Source organism: Leuciscus leuciscus (genome assembly GCF_965113295.1).
Source record: "Leuciscus leuciscus genome assembly, chromosome: 21".
Taxonomy (NCBI): Eukaryota; Metazoa; Chordata; class Actinopteri; order Cypriniformes; family Leuciscidae; genus Leuciscus; species Leuciscus leuciscus.
This window is the reverse complement of record NC_138745.1, coordinates 35,828,020-35,846,452: the sequence shown is the minus strand read 5'-3', so window position 1 is coordinate 35,846,452 and position 18,433 is coordinate 35,828,020. Positions and strand designations below refer to the sequence as shown.

The 18,433-nt window shown below is 37.9% G+C and overlaps 1 long non-coding RNA gene across 4 annotated transcripts in view; it reads right to left on the bottom strand.

The window, feature by feature from the left end:
* The window catches only part of LOC309485576, an 83,934-nt gene that overhangs the window by 14,165 nt on the left and 51,336 nt on the right, over positions 1 to 18,433 (bottom strand). For 2 of the 4 annotated variants that reach the window (XR_014201226.1, XR_014201228.1), the window contains exon 3: positions 16,365 to 16,434. The exons of the other annotated variants lie outside the window; for them this stretch is intronic. This is a non-coding gene — a long non-coding RNA (uncharacterized lncRNA). The remainder of the gene's footprint in view (positions 1 to 16,364; positions 16,435 to 18,433) is intronic. 4 annotated transcript variants of the gene reach the window in all.

The following is an 18,433-nucleotide window of genomic DNA, read 5'->3' as shown; positions in this document are numbered from 1 at the left end:
CAAGCAGCAATTATCGGGGCCAAGCGCAAGAAGACATTACTCATGATGCTGTACAGAAACTTCCACCAATCAGAGAGTCTAAACAAGATCTCTTTAGCTCCACCCACTCCCATGAATCACTCCAGAATTACTTAATCGAGTTGGCCTTCTTATGCTCTCAAATACTTAAATATTTGTGTGTGTGTGTTTATATATATATATATATATATATATATATATGAAGAGTTCAGATGCAAAAGCCTCTAAATGCCATCTGAAATTTTCTTATAGAATGATCATTTTTATCAAGCTCGTATATTTAAATTAAATAATTTCACTTAAATGGCAATGAAGATTACCTATTAATTGTAATTTAAGTGAAATTACTGAACTTAAATATACAAGCTTGATAAAAATGATCATTCTATAAGAAAATTTCAGATGGCATTTAGAGGCTTTTGCATCTGAACTCTTCATATATATATATATATATATAAACATTATTATTGTTGCACAGACAAAATGCATGCCTCATTTTTATGTATCAGCAATGCAATAATTACGCCTGCTTCAGCAAACACCTCTAATTATAGACAAACGTTGCAATAATCAAGCCTTCAATCTATTAAAGGTGACGTTAAAGAATGGAATGAAAATGACTCTGTGGCGCTAAATCGTGACTATTAATCAGTCAGGTGTGTGTAAACAATGGTTGTGTGTTGAGCGTTTCTGGCGAGCATCAATAAAGTGAGTCTGTGCACAACAGCAGTTTGGAAGAAGAATAGACTTGCCCTCCACATCTCCTCTGGGGGCGTGTGAACGATTCAATTTAACAAGCAAAACACAGAAAAGGCCATATAGACCAACATTTCTTTGCAGAGGGAATTGAATGATTGAGAATGATGCATTTGAATGCAAGTGTCTCGCCTCTTATTTCTAGTGGTGTTTGAAAAGCCAAGCGTCACTCTTACTATTAATCATGCTGAGTTCAAACACATAAGTATTAGATGCATGAATATTCAACATGTTGAGGAAAGGTTTGTGGTCACTTTTCTAAACCATCTGCAAAAAAAAAAAAAAAAAAAAAAAAAAACTGTTGTGGGAGACTAAAACAACCAGAAGTTATAAGTAAAATTACAGATAATACAGAAAAATTACTGAAAATGACTAATCTGAGTGCTTAAGACACCAGCGTGAAGTGACTATAAAGTAATGAGCCATTATGAGAGAAAAGAGATAAATATTCCTAACGATTCCCTGAAGAGACGAGCGAATGCAAGCCAATTTGAAGCTCTCGGAGCAAAACATAACCATTAACCCCATATTTAAACTGTCTAACAAATCTTTATTGAATTGCAGTACTGTGATTGCTTTGCCCTGATGACAGGATTAGATTTCATCAGGGCACTGAATAAAAAAAAAACCTGCATTAATAACAACTCTTATCTTTACCGTCTGCAGAAAATATCAGACATACTATAGTTTGAGAGAGAGTGGCACTCTTATAATCACTCACAACTACATTCAGTGTCATTTCTGCGCTTGATTAATGATCAAAACCCTTCGTTTTACTTTGAAAAATCATCAGCCGACTGAATTAACTGGTTATCAATACATTCATTAGAGAGAGATTAAGCACATATGACAGAAAAGATGAATAAAGAGTCTCTGGGCCCTATTTTAACGATCTAAGCGCATGGTCTACAGGGCAGGGCGCAAGTGCACTTAGGGCGCGTCTGAATCCACTTTTGCTAGTTTAACGACGGGAAAAATGGTCGGTGCTCCCGGCGCATGGTCTAAAAGGGTTGTCCCTATTCTCATGAGTAATGGGTGTGTTTTGGGATTTACCTGCGTTAAACCAATCAGAGTCTCATCTCTCATCTCCCATTCCCTTTAAATGCCAGTTGCGCTCGTGCCATGGCGGATTCGCTATTTACATGACGCCGGAATTTGATAGTGGAAAGACCGAGCGTGTCTCCAGAGCGCAAACAGATCTGCTCGTGCACGAGGTAAAAGTGCGCAAGTAGACCATCGACGGGACAAGCCGGATTCCACCATATCTTTATGTGAACAATAATAATATTTTTAAGTTCAATATTTGGCATGTTTGTGTGCTGCTGTGCGTCCAGAGTGTACGCGTGTTGTGGACCCTCCTATAGGCGCACGCGCACATTACTAAAATCGCTTTTTAAAGCTCCAGTCCGTAACTTTTTTGGGTTCAAAATTATCCAAAATAAATTTTTGAGCAAGTGCATCACCAGCCAGTGTTCAGAACTCTCTGCTTGCCGTAGCTCGACTCAAAATGGTACGCTTGTAATAATGTTTTTAATTCCAGTGGGACTGGTGGATTTCCGCGGGAAATTCGAGCATGTCTTTGCGTCGTTACATCACATCTGTCCACGTTACGTCACATCTGTCCACATAAAGAAGAGTCTCGGCTAGTCGGCTATGAGTGTGAGGATGCTGGAGATTTATAGCCTTTTCTCACAGCACTGGATATAATTACACTTATTAATTTGATGGCGGATCCAGAAAGGTTCAAACGACGATCACCAGCTGGAGATTCACCCGCTGTAAAACACGAAAGACTTCGGACTTCGGAGCGGCTACAGAACTAAAGAGAGACTGACACCGGCTCATGCGAACACAAGGATAATATCGGAAGGGCATTAAATGTCACGCAATGCTGATAATGTAACATTAACAATTTGAGAACAAAGTATAATTTGCACGGTTTGACGTGATATGATGAGCGATCGTTAGATTTAATCAGCGCAATTTACTGCAATGCTTTTTCCCCTTAGTTGCTCAGAACAAAAGTGGATGTTACTTGTTCAGATGACATTTTCCGGTGAAAACTCTTATGTTGGTCATACTTCCAAAAAGTATAATCTGTGATTCTGAATGACAGTATCCACACCGGCACGGTGACGGAGAGACACACATTCTCCTCAAAACATTGTGTTCATCCGCGCTGAGCTGTGTCGAGGCACAACTCACGTAAAGTTGATAATTCCGCGAAGGACTGCAATTGCAGATTTCAAACAGAGATGGCGACAAAGAGGAAAAGCTACGGACTGCAGCTTTAAAAAAATAAATAAAATAAAATTGACTTAAGACCAGGTTTCAGTTGGTCAATGGCTCAGTCTATTTCTGTTGCCTCAAAATAGCAATGCGCCAACAATGCGCCAGAACACACCTCGTTTTTATACCAGCATGCCAATGGGCGTAAATGCATTTGCTGTTTAAACAACGTGGCGCAGGACGTGAAAATGATAACTGCGTCGGACTGAAACTAGCAAAAAACACTTGCGTTGTGCTTGGCGCTGCATTGCACCGGGTGAAGATAGGGCCCTCTGTGTGGATTTTCCGAACACTGGATTTTCAAAAGTATGTAAAGTTCACAGCATAGACTCTTTAAAATACGTCCACGTCCAACAGTTTTATTGTAGGGACATCGACTTAAAATGTTCACGCCCATAAACATGACGCTGAACAAAGCGAACTCTAACTGTGATTGGTTGCTTTACATGTCAGTCAGACAGCTTCTGGGTTGTCCTTAGCCAATGAAAGCTGCTATGGAGTCCAGATCGTCAGTTTGAAGGTCTGGCAAAACGTGGTGAGACTACTCTTATCTTGGATTCATTCAAAAACTAAATCAGTTCTGTCATGACAACTCTCAGAGTGTTTGGCATGGTAATGGATATGACAATATTGATATGTTTGGTCTCGACAGAATAGATCTGCTACGCTGCTGCTGTTATTTCTGCAGCTGAAGAGCAAGTAAGAGACTTGCTACTGCCAATACACACACGACACGCTGCTGTGAGCAAGACGTGCTGCTCCTGTAATATAGCATACATGAATAACCAGTAGCAGATCTATACAGGTGGAGCTGGGGAAGGAGGAGGGTTTCTGAAAGTGCGCTGCAACTGCTAATGCTTAGCAAGTATTTGATGGTTGAGCAGTGAGCTCATTGGCTACTGATACAGCAGGAACCAATCAGCCGTGCCCTATAGAGAATGATTGCAAGCAGATTGAGTTAAGGACCGATCAGCCTCCATGATAGAGTTTCATAACAGAACTTTGTATATATTTGTAAACCTCCACGGACAGTCTACTGTAGCTGTTACATAGCACATTTTAAAAGTTAAATCAATACTATTGTAACATTTGCTTCTGTAGTTCAATACAGGTGACTCGCCACAATAAATAAATAAAGACTAATTCCTAAGTTAATGTAAATAGTTTTTTTTGTTTTTGTTTACACACTGACAGAAGAGTTGACAATTGTGTCAATAAAAAGCATGCATTTATAAAATGATTTAATTTATCTTTTAACCCAGTAAATAAATAAATACATTGAAAAGCAGGGCTTTGTTTCTTATGGCCACCATATGCAATTTCACATTGTTCATTTTTTCGTTGTCTGGCTTATACCATCTCTGCTTCATACTCGCTGAAGGGCTCAACAGATTCCAGCATGAAGTGAGAAACATCTCTCTGGATGAACTAATGCCTGGCCGTCATTATGAGCACATTCAAAACACATGCATATTCATAAAGAACACTGGGCTTAATAAAGCACCCATGTCTCTGCACACCCAACCCTTGCTGTCAAACACAACGGCCATTTTTCAGATGGACGACACCCCAGCCAATGTTAAAATATGACTTTTATCAATAGCCGTGCTCGCGCGAAGATATTAAAGTCCTAGACGGGTGAGGGGGAGCAGGTTGAAGAACCTTCCCATCATCCATCAGGCTCTGGGATGGGCGCCGTCAGGGAGAAACTCATTGTAATGGACATCCATCACTCCGCGTCTGCCTTGCAGCTCTACTGACCTGATCCTGAACCCTCCGTCTCTCAGGTACGCCAGACGCCTTCTCATCTTCCCCGTTTCTTTCAGAATAAAAGTCTGCTCAGATTTATGAACAACACAATCCAAACCGTGGTATAAATCATAGCAAGACGAGCCACGCAACAAACACAAAACTGCAGTCTTTCAGTTGTTTTGAAATTTTGGAGGGAAAATATAAAGATCGCTGGTTTTGGAGGGAAAATCAACAGAATGACAATTTTGGAGGGAAAATCTACAGAATGCCGTGGAATTCATTTAAACGTGGTAAAGCGTGCTACACATTTGTTGCACATTGTTTTTTTCAAGTGCAAATCTTAACTGAATTAGCAAAAAACATTAATAAACAAACACAGATGTGTAGAACAGTGTGGTCACTGGTCAAAAAACTAAACTGGAACAAAGTCTAAAAGAGAAATGCATTGAAACAGGGCCAGTAAACCTGAGAGAGAGAGAGAGAGAGAGAGAGAGTGTGTGTGTGTGTGTGTAAGTGTTTGTGTGTGTGTGTGTGTGTGTGTGTAGACTGAGTTATTTTCTCTTATCTGACTGTCGCAGTTAGAGATGATAAATGTCCTGCACTGGCTGCCAGACCTCCTCTTAACCCACAGCCCGGTTCACACACACACACACACACACACACACACACACACACACACACACTCACACACACACGTACACCGTAAATCAGCTTTCTGGTCGAACGGTCTGACAGATGAATGTGACGTTTGAAACGACGGGCTCATCTTCCTGTGGAGAAAGGAAAAGACACCCACACCAACCTCCTCTGAAGAGTCACGGACAAAGTCAAACACACAAGATCATTCTCTCTGGCTCACTCACACCAAACACACACTAACTAAAAGTAAAGAGCTAGTTTTTCAACCAAGTAGCAATGTTGCACATAGTATAATATTGCACACACAGTTTAATAATAAGCGAGTGAACTTTAGCATTTAAATACTAAGCAGTCTTACGCAATCTACCTTTTTTTAATGTAGTGAACTACTTTTTCAAAATGGTAGCTAGACTGGCATTGTGTATATGCAAGCGTGTTATGTCTGTATAATTTAAAGGACAGAGACGTTTTCTGGATGCTTCCTATGACATTGATAGGGTGCTTTGGGTAGTGAACACTTACTGTCTTGCCTGAAAATAGTAAATGGGGGTTTTATGGTCCATCGGGGGAAAATGGTGCATCTGATATATGATTTGAGAAATCATTAAAAGTCTACCGAAAGTTATTGGTTTGAACAAACCTCTAAATAAAAGTAATAATGATGTTTGACTACACACACACACACACACACACACACACACATTGACGCGGTGCATCTCACCACCTGCTGCTCTACAACAGAAAGAGAGAGTGTAAGAAGTGTTTCTATGAAGAGTTTGATGTATGATCTCTTACTTTGGATAAATCTCTGCAGTATCGTCCTGGCTCAAGGATCAAAGCTCGTTTTAAAGTTGTATCATTGTCTGTGATGTGAATACAAAATATTACACCACAAACTCTCCTGCTGACAGAGTTTATAAGCCTGGATTCATCCAAGAACGAAAGTTCTGTCATCATTTACTCATTCCAATGTCATTCCAAAACGTATGACTTTTCTCTTCAATAAAACACACAAGACATTTGGCATTAATTAAATTTGGCCTGTCAAACTCCAAAAAAAGCACCATAAATGCATAATAAAAGAGGTACACACAACTCTTGCTCTATATTTGAAGTCTTCTAGAGTCATAACAGAAAGTCAGATGCAACAAGGGTTCATAAACGATTTTTTTGAGGTAAATATTGCTTTTACTTCAAATATTGAACTCTCTTTATTTTAATTGAAGGTTATTTGTGATGTTATAAGGAAAAACTACATTTCCCCCTCAGATAATTTAAATATTAATCTTATACTTAATGTACTCATATAAAAAGCACTTTATAATTACACTATAATTAATTATGCCAGCAGAGAGACCGTCATAAGTCTGATCTCCACTTCAATTAGGAGAATAAATGACACCATTAGGCCTGTCAGGGTGACCTTGTGCACAATAACACACACAATACGATGATGAAGCACGTTACACAGCAGAACAGAGGCAGCAGAAAGGATGAATACTGTCCTATAGGCCAGAATATAAGTTACAGGAATTGAAGCTTTTCTGAAGACAATGTGAAACTAGTAATGCCAGGTTAAAGTTCAGAGGGTAAGGCTCAGATATAGGACAGTTCGTGCTTCCGTAAGATTTTACACCAATTAACCTTACTAGCAGTAACTTCACCATTAGACTTTCATGTGAAAGTAAAGGCCAGTTCTGAACAAGTGAAGCATCTCATGGCTTTCCTTTCATCTGAGACTCAAAGTCAAAGGCATTGCTCGATATTTAGCCTCGCATAGCCAGGCATCTGATATTAGATTCATCTGATTTTGCTAACATGATTTAGCATTTTGCTATCATGCTTCTAACATGAGTTAAAGGTATAGCGGAGGATCTTTCCAAATTTTAGATAAGACCCGCCCTCTCCACTTTTTGAAAAGTTTGATTGATTCACCAGAATGATTGACAATTAGGAGGACCAATAGTTTAGACTACCCACCAGGAAGTAAAACATCCTCCGCTATACCTTTAACGCATTGCTAACATGGTTTTATATATTGCTAACATGTTTCTTGCATGAATTACCATATTGCTAGCATTTTTTAACATGTTGCTAGAGTGATTTAACATGTTGTTAACATGTTTCAAGCAAAAATGTTTAACACATGGATTTTTAGCATGTCCTAGGCTAGTTGTTAAGCTTTGCTAGTGATAGACAGCTTAAATACTCTATAAATCCCGGGACACACCGAACCGACGCCAAAGAACTAGCGCTGGCGAAGGCCGACTGTGTTGTCGCGCCGCGTCGCCTGCGTCGGGGGAAAAGATGCACTTGAACACACCGAGAGAACTACAGCCGACTGTCTATATTCATCATTCAAAAAGGGAAACCGACACTGCCGGCTGCAGATATACACAAACCATAAACAAAGCAGTGCGTGCTTACCGTTTTGAATATCAATCCTGCTAAACACTTTCTTTATTCCACTCCGCTCGTGTTAATATTGAAATATTCGCCAAGGAACACTCAGGTAAGATGACGTAACATTAGAACAGCCTTCTATCTGTACCGTTTTGACTTCTTTGCTCGCTGTTTTGCTATTATTCTCGTGCACGGACTCATTCATTAAGCTAAACAGCCAATCAGAGTTCCCTCTCTTACCGACGCCGATTCAACATAGCCTATGGAATCGGCCGGAAAAAAGACGACGATGCAGAACACTCTGAGAAAACTTAGTCTGCCGACGCACAATAACTGCCTGACGGCCCAGGACTTGGTGTGTCCTGGGCTTAAGAACTATTGTATAAAAGTTTTGACCCCTCAATGAAAGTTTATGGGAGTTTGGGATTGTTCTAAAGTACGATACAGGAATTCCCACAGTTGGATAAGTTAGAAAAGATACAGCAACGCGAGTCAGAACAGTCTGAAGGTCTGCGACGAGTTTGGTGGTTGTAGAGTAAAAGCTCTAGGAGTTAAGAGTCAGAAATTTCAGTCTCAGAGGAAGAACAACAAGTTCTTTCTCAAGCCAACATAATAAAATACAAAAAGAGTAAATGAGAAGAAATGCTGGTAAATTGTAAATGAAATAAGAAGGTCAGCGTGGGCCGGTGGGCGTCTGCGGGTCCGTGTCGTCTGAGGTCGAGACTGTGAGGTCATGTTTAACAGGCTGGTGTCTTTCTACTTGCCAAAGAATCAATAGTAAATGGCAGCGTCTTGTTAAATGACAACCTTTAGTCCATCAATCCGTCTCTCTCTCGTTCATCGGCCCCTAGTTTGCCAATACTCGCCGATATCACATTTAGCAGAAGCGCTGAGACGGTTTCTGAGTGACCTTGGCCCTGTCCATCTGAGCCATCGATACTCTCGTTCCTCCGCACGCAATCGTTTGTCCTTATTACCGCAGGATTTTTAAACCGTCATCTTGTGGTTGGTTAATCAATGTTGTTCAAGTGTGCTTGATTATTTGGCAGCACTTGCAGGCTTTGTCTTTGTGTTTCTCCTTACGGAAAAGTACTGTGATGATACTATGGTTCACCCTGCTGATTTGGTCTTGCTTGTGGACCAGTAAAGCATTGTGGTTCTGGTTAAGATAGTTAAAGGGATAGTTCAACCAAAAATGAAAATTATCCCGTAATTAACTCGCCCTCAAGCCATCCTAGGTGTATGACTTTCTTCTTCAGCCAAACACAATATCCTGGCTCTTCCAAGCTTTATAATGGGAGTGAATGTGCCTGATATTTTGAAGCCCTTAAAAGTGCATCCATCCATCATAAAAGTAATCCATACAGCTAATAAAGGGGTTAATAAAGGCCTTCAGAAGCGAAGCCATGCGGTTTTGTAAGAAAAATATCCATATTTATAACTTCATAAACTATAATCACTGGCTTCCGGTAACGGCCGTACGTGAGTCTAGTTTTGGTGGAAGAGTGACCTCTGACCCGAGTCCTGACGCATGACGTATTGGCGAATGCGGAAGTGCAGAGGATAGAGCAAAACAAAACGCCAGTCACGAATTAGAAGTCTAAAACGAGATTTTTTAAAGAGAAATGTGGGAGGAGCTTGAGTTTGTTTGAACCGTGAGAGGCGTCGACTTTCAGCTTTCGCTACTCGTACATCCTACGCAGAGGTCGCGTTAAATCTTTAAGCGGTTGAAACACTGATTGAGCGATTAAATGAGGGACATGATACGGATTTCGGTAAGCTGGACTGTATCTTTCAACATTTTTATTTATATGAGTCTATATGAAATGGCTTATTATCATTAAAATGTGAAAATTAAAATGACGGGTAATAATAGATTATGCAATGCTATCTCACAACCAATTCGTACAAATTTGCACGAGTGATTAAAAGGTGGCTAATTCGTTCGAACTCACTCGATGGTTTGTCGAAACCCACGTGATGGTTAGGTTTAGGGGCGGAGTCAGGGGTAGGTCATTCGTACTAATTTATACGAATTGGGCAACTCGTAAAATATGTAAGATTTAGCAAAAATCGTACTAATTCGTACGAGTGAGGTCGCATGAATTCGTACGAATTAGCCACCTCGTAAAATTTGTGGATTATGACAAAAATATTACGACCCTGCGAAGGGTCACTCTTCTACCAGAAGCCAGTGATTATAGTTTATGAAGTTATAAATATGTACATTTTTCTTACAAAACCGCATGGCTTCGCTTCAGAAGGCCTTAATTAACCCCTGGAGTCGCATGGATTACTTTTATGATGGATGGATGCACTTTTTAGGGCTTCAAAATCTCAGGTACCATTCACTCCCATTATAAAGCTTGGAAGAGCCAGGACATTTTTTTATTTAACTCAGATTATGTTTGGCTAAAAAAAGAAGCTCATTAACACCTAGGATGGCTTGAGGGTGAGTCAATTATGGGATAATTTTCATTTTTGGCTGAACAAACCCTTTAAAGTCTGGTTGTGGACTCCAGAATTCAAAACACAAGATCCACTTTATCAAACTTCAAAGAGTAATAATTTATTTGTCTATTCTGTTGTCTTTTGGTCTTTAATGCAAAGCCAAATGATTGTGACTTAGGATTTTTACACCATAGCAACTGCTTAGCAACACACTAAAGACGCATAACACCCTGCATTTACCGCACTAAAGCTCTTAATCTACCACACACACACACACACACACACACACACACACACACACACACACAGAGCTGCATGTACTCTCGGCTGATTCCTCTGTAATGAGGCGTTTGTTCTTCACCTGTGTGTGCAGGAGGGATTGCACAGGTGTGCTTACACAGCCCTAATTAATATGATTAAGCTCATTTAGAAGCAGAACTAGTTAATTAAGCTCATTTAGTAACATGCTGTTCTCATTTCCTTTTCCAGCCAAACACATAAACGAGACCGCTGGGTGATCAGGCGTTCTGCGGGACCGCCACTGATCCCAGATCTGGATGTATGATGCATTTGATTGACACGTGATGATATTAGGTTTGCGAATCCCCTGGTGGTCAGTGGAGGACCTGCAGGAGGTTTGTGAGTTGATAAAAAGCTAAAAAAAAAAAAAAAAAAGATCCAAAATAAAACACTTACAGCTACAAAAAAAGAAACGTGAAGATGCAAATGTGTCGTTAAAGTCACCATGAAATCAATGCAGTATTTATTATAGATGATGTATCCCTGCACATCATAATTCATGTTCCTGGTAATCTTGTAACAAAATAACTTCCCCTTCCTCTTGCAGCTTCTCTTCTATGATGACGAGGGCGGAGCAACCTGTCACTCACATGAGATCCACCAATAGCAAACCACAACCATTCCAATCACTCCCCCACAGACAAAAATCGAGCCCCGCCCACATTTGTTCTTGCTTCAGAAGCCGCTTCAAATTTCACAACGAGGAAGAAAAGACTATCACAACTTCCGTTTCATTCCGACTTTCACAAAATTTTGAAGAAATTCAAGAAAATATTTCAGGTCAAATGGCTGATAAAGTTTGTGAATCCCTGATTTAAACAAATATTAAACATATACATACAAAATGCTAATATTTATCCAGGTTTTATATACCTCCTTTCAGGCCTTCACCTACAACACCTCTCACATTTATACGAGATGTCAAGAATGTATTGTTCGGCATCTGTAATAGAGAAGCAGCATTCAGTCCCAGTCTCTTCCGAGCTCAGGTTCACTCAGCAGTCCGGGATTTTGAATTAGTCGACGCTGACCTCACTAATTGGTCATCAGCATAAATAACGAGTCAATGAGCTGAACTCACAGTGTGTCATAAATCAAACACTTCAGGCTGCTCAGGGTTCAGTGTGAAATTAATCACTGTCTCTATTAATGATGTTACCACACACACACACACACACCCTATTAATGACGCTGCTGTGTGTTGGAGACAGGAGCTGTAAATCAGCGCTGATAAGAGTCTGCAGCTCCAGCCACTAAATGACCCCTCGCTCTCCTTTACTAATGGTCTGGATGCAGTGCTGCCATATATTATACATGTGCAATATAATATATGTGGAAAATATGCTATTTGTGAGCGGTGCATATGCTCTAAACTATCATGTAATGATTACTCTCATCTATAATGTTTTGTCTGTTTATAGTAATAATATACCATGTATAATTTAAACATTATAGCTTGACTGGAAGTGACACACAATGAAAATATTCAGTTTACACAAGTAATATTTATCTTTTTCTTTAAATGTCACGTCTCATTTTTCATCTCCATCTTTTCATTGACACTTTTAGCGCTGGGTAAATTTCTTTCTTTTTTTAAGCAGCAGCAGATTCAATGAACGTTTGCCTATAAGGATGTTGAATTAAGTCTTCTCTCTGATAACACCAGACTTAATATGTATAAAAAAAAATAAAAAATAAGTTATTCTGAAGTCATTTAGTCACTTAACCCAATAAAAGGGTATATTACCAAAAAATATATAAAACCTAGAAGGAAAATAAAACCTAAAATCTAAAGAAAACTTAATACCCAGTTTTCTGCATGTGAATAATAAAACTAATTCAATAACAGATGACTATTTGCATAATAGAAAATGTGTTGTCCTAAATAGGAATAAATCTTTGTTTATTTGATTCAACAAAGAGGTGTGCCTCAAGGCTCAATACTGGGACCACTTTATTTTTTCCATTTATGTAAATAATCTACCATTAATTTTAAAACATTCAACTTTATGCTGATGATACTGTCATATATGCATCTAATTCTGATTCTCTACAAATACAAGTATCGTATTGAAGTATCAGTCTGATTTTAATATTTTACAAGACTTGCTTTTGTATAATAAGTCCTATATTATGATTTTTGGTTCTAGACAGAAACCTAAATCCAAAACTTGTTGATACTAAAAAAGTTGATACTATTAAATATAAAAAATATTGAAAATTGCTCTATTTCCCACATGGAATCAGTAATAGATTAATCTATTGACAAGTAAGACTTGAATCCACGTCCGTTCCACACACAAACATTTCATAAGACTTAGAAAGACCGGTTACAGAAGTCATGGAGGTTTGCAATATATAAAGGGTGAATAAAAGAATTGTTATTTTTATGTGAACTATTCCTTTCTTTAGTAATAAAAAAAAATAAAAATGGGAAGAAATAATCACAAGAAAATAACACTGAGAGACACAGGTTGGACGTCTCCGGAAACAAACAGACTCAAAACTCATCATGTTGATGCTATAAACTGACTGTCCTATTATTATCCTTGACAGAAGCACTCATGAGGTATTGTGTGTTTCTCTGGAGTCGAGATCCAGTCGCGGGACACTGAGATTAATGCTGTGTCTCAACACAAACCCTGATAATTTGGGTCACATTGTAACAGCGGCGGCAAGAATAATGACTCCCGCACCGGATGATCAGAACCAGCAAACTGTACGGTGAAGGTTAAACTGTGTAATAGCTTGAAATGAATAGCGTGAGCTCACAGCGCTGACAGAGCCGTGTTATTTACAGTCTGAACAGCCAAACACACCACAGATCCGGAGTAAACACAATAAACACTCTCTGCTGCCTCAGTGTTATTAACATGACAAGTCAAACATCACTTTACTACTTCATATTTTGGGTTAATGATCTGGACAAACACATAACAATAAGCTCTTCTGACTTGAGCCAATAAGTAAGCAAAACAACCTAGCAAACATTTAGCAATGCATTTTATTTGCGGCATGTTTCATAACCCAGTAAACCGCATACTTACACTGCATTTTAGGCATGATAATAAAAGTCCTGTCTAGATCAAGAGGTTTTGAAACACACCCGGACTGTAGTTGTTCTGGTCGTGTTATAGTGCACGCGTGGAAGATGTAGAGATGTTGGAGAGTCACTGTGAGTATTGACTCTGTTATTGACTGTAAGTCCAGACATCAGTCTGAAGACCTCATCTGTAACCGGACATCACAACTGATTACAATCGCTTTGAATGGCTTTCCTTAATTTAATTTAATTTAATTTAGGTCTACTTAATTTAAATCATAGTGCAGTTGGGTATGCCAATGTTAATTTACCTTAAATAAACGTTAGAATATTATATATATATATATATATATATATATATATATATATATATATATATAAATATATTCTATATATATACACACACACATATATATATGTGTGTGTTTATTGTGTGTTTATTTTTAATATATGAATTAATTTTATATATATATATATATATATATATATATATATATATATATATATATGTGTGTGTTTATTTTTAATATATGAATATGAATAAATTTTATATATATATATGAATTAATTTTATATTTAATAATAAATTATCTTTAAATCTTTAAAAATATATAATATATAATTTATAATAATAATAATAATAATAATATCTAATGTATAATATTTACATATCTATTTACATATATTTATATACTTTACAAATAATTAAAAAAAATTTTTTTTACATATAAATAACATTAATTTATCTATATAATTAATAAATAAGCATTTAAAAATAATATTAAATCTTTATGTATGTATGTATGTGTATATATATATATATATATATATATATATATACATATATATAAAAACAGTAATATTTTATATATATGTGTGTGTGTGTGTGTGTGTGTGTGTGTGTGTGTGTATATGTGTGTTTATATATATATATATATATAAAGTTTTTATGTTAGATGCTATTAATTCTGATTAAATGATTATCTATCTATATATTTATACACACATATGTATATATATATAGGCTATATATTTTTCAGACAGCGAGTTAAATTTGAGTTTTTATATTCTGTTAAGTTGTGATTATTTTTGAGCTCTACACATCAGTAACTGTAGGTCATTTCAGTAAACACACGAGGACTGAATTACAGAAGAATAGGATACATCTCAACTGCGTTCCCAGAAGTCCCACCTCAATCATCCCACTCCAAACACACACACACACTCAGCTGTACCAGGAACAGTTGAGTTCGGTGTGACACACAGCATCTGTCATCTGGACAATCAATGGTTCCTCTCAGACACACACTCCTGAAAATGAGCACGAACGGAGAACCCAATCCTCTCCGGGGAGAATCACATGAAGAACTGCTCAGTTTCTCCGGCAGAACCACTGATGCCAGACACGGATCTACAGTTTCCCTGATGCGCACATGGAGACATTTTTCCACTGTATTTTTTAGCCGTGTCATCAAATAGCATGTAGATGAGATTCAAAGTGACAGACTTCAGGAGAATATAACCTCTCACATGTGTAAACTTGAGCGCTCGATATCACGCTGGGGAGCTCGTGAATGTTTGTCATGATTGTGACTTATGGCTGTTTTATTAATTCATATCTGCTGTTCTCATTTCTCCAGCCTCAGAGGAACCTGATGAACCTCCTACAGTGACTCTCACATGTCTGAGAGCAAAGAGAGAATTATCAGAGAATCTGTGCTTTATCACTAAAGCTAAACAAGCTCAATCTTAATTTTTTTTTTTAAAAGAACAGTTTTTACACAAACATATATGTATATATAATCATAATAATAATAATAATATTATATATATATATATATATATATATATATACATATACATATACACACACACACACGTGATTAATTGTGATTAATTGATTTGACAGCACCAATATATTGGTTTATATATATATATACATATTTTATTATTTTATTTATTATTTATAATTATTATTATTTTTTATTAATTATATAATTTTTTTTATTTTATAAATATATATATTCTTTAAAAAATCGTTAAAATATAAAAAAATTATTTACATATATAATTAAGTATTTAAATATAAGTATTACATCTGTGTATGTATATATATATATATATATATATATATATATATATTTTTTTTTTTTTTTTATGTCTTATTTTTTACGATTACATTTTTTAATTATTTAATTTAATTAGAATAAAAACAATTACAACCTAAATTCAGGTGGCAACTAAATTGAACAAATAATAAAATGAGAAGAAGAAGAATTTTATAATAAACAACTATTAACTCTGGAAAACAGCTTATTTTATCCATCAGTGGATAGAGACACACACGGCTCATCACCTCTCTCTCTCTCTCTCTCTCTCACTCTCTCTCTCTTCCTGTCTTTCTTTGTCTCTGTCGCTCTCTTCCTTTGCCCTTTTATCATCAAAGACCACATCTGTTCCTTCGCTGCCTCTTAAGTGTGCTTGCGTTGCCTTGACCGACACTCTTGCATTGTTAGCGAAGTGAAGGAGTAAAAATAAACAGGCCTGAGAATGAGAGGGCGTACCTTCCTAAACATCAATTGTTGCGGCAGAGGAAGAGAAAATCCCACCGTGAGAGTGTCGCCGCGGTCATTTCCGATAAACGTGTCGGTGCGTTGACAGTATCAGCGGGATTTCAGCTGTGAAATCTGAGCAGTGCATTTGTTCTGCTGACCTGGTGTCAGTCTGACCTCTCGTTCATCTCCAGGTCTCGGATGTTCCCGGCCGGAGACACCGTATCAGGCCTGGGCAGAATGAGAGGAACAGCGAAGAAAACATTGTGAAACAATTCTAGATAAACCTGTCACTTTAAAAGGGGGTTTCATTTATGTACACCTCATGGATTATGAGTTTAAAGTCTTATTGAAGTTTGTGATCTCAAGTTAAAGGGTTAGTTCCCCCAAAAATGAAAACTCTGTCAGTAATCACTCTCCCTCATGTTGTTCCAACCCCGTAAGACTTTCGTTCATCTTCAGAACACAAATGAAGATATTTTTGATGAAATCTGAGACCTGTCTCACTCCTCCATAGGCTTCTCTGTTAGTGAAACTTGCCGGCCCAGAAAGTTAGTAAAGACATCGTTAAAATAGTCCAAGTGACTCCAGTGGCTCAACCTTAAAGGGATACTTCAGGATTTAGCATTAAGCTTTGTATTAGTAGAAAACCTGTAGTATTTTCGAATTACCGTGCTTCCCTTCCCTCATGTCCCCCTGAGACGAGAGATTTATGTATTTTTTGTCTGGAAAAAATCCTCCGATGACGCAAAAATCGTCATTTTGCGTCATTGGAGGATTTTTTGCCCAGAGGGGAGAGACTACAGCCAATAGGAGGAGCTGTCCCGCATGTGTTCAACCCGCCCATAGAGGGATCTCACTCACAGAATGTACATAGTGTCAGCCATCTTTCTTTGGAAGCTAAGCTAACAGGCTCTTGTTCTGTGGAGAAAGCTGAGTAGTAGGGGTTACCATCCTCTTTTTCCCGGACATGTCCGGCCGTTGAGATCGTCCAAAATGTCCGGGATTCGGCTTTTGCTTTCTGCAGTCGCCATTCATTGTTTACATGCACACCTTTTGTTTCAATCTAACTGAATTCATTCCGATTGGTGAATCTGAATGTAGTGTTTACATGAACGCTAAACAAGTGATCGGTTGATGTGCGTTATAGCATTGCTAAGAAAATTCCCGCTCCTCCGTGAGAGATACGAGACCGGTGCGTCTCAGTAATCACGCCACCGGCCTCGCGCCGTTCTCCCGCGCCCCTCAGCCTCGTCCTGCTCGCCACAGTAAACATGATGAATGGCGACTGTAGAACGCAAAAGCCGATTCCCCTACATTTTGGGCGATCTCGAAATCCCGGGCAGACTCGTCACGGAGTCTCACTAGTAGCCTAGCCTTGTTGTTTTCAACTGCGCGCTCTTACCGGTAGGCGTGGCTTGGGAGTGGCCTCCTAGGGCAGCGAAGCAAGTGCATTCTGGGAGTTGTTGTCTTTCATCCACATAAGCCAAAAATACATTTTCTGGCTTTTCTCAGTCTAGAAGGCTCCAAATTCAAAAATAATTTCACATTTCTTCTACATAAATGACCTATTTTAAATACACTTTCATCTTTCCAGAGGTGAAGTATCCCTTTAAGTTTATCAAGCAACGAGAATACTTTTTGTGCGCAAAAAACAAACAAAAATAACGACTTTATTCAACTCTTCATTTTCTTCTGTGTTTCTCTGAGTGAGTTCACGAGTGTAACAGCGCAGCGCTTCTGGGTTGTACGTCAGAACAGAGGCTCACTATTGGCCGACGCTGGTCATGTGATGCTGGCCAGTAGTGAGCCTCCGTTCTGACGTACAGAAGCGCTGTTACACTACAGATTCTTTAAAGCTTAAGAGTTCAAATATGCTTGAAGAAAACTGCATGAAGCACTAAGAACAAAAGTAGCATTCTATTAACATAAATAATTAACACAATTAAACATTTAATTGCATGAATACTTTTCAGTGCATGAGTTTATAAATTACAGTAGGTGACAATAATTTACAAGATTCCATTTGTTAACATTAACTACATTATTTAACATAGACTAATTACTTCTAAAGCATGTATTAATCTTCCTTGATGTGATTTTCAACATTTACAAATCTGTTAATATTATTTAACGCACCTGAGCTCTCATAAACATGTATTTTTAGTAACTAATATTAACAAAGATTAAATGTATTGCTCTTTGTTAGTTCATGTTAATGCATTAACTA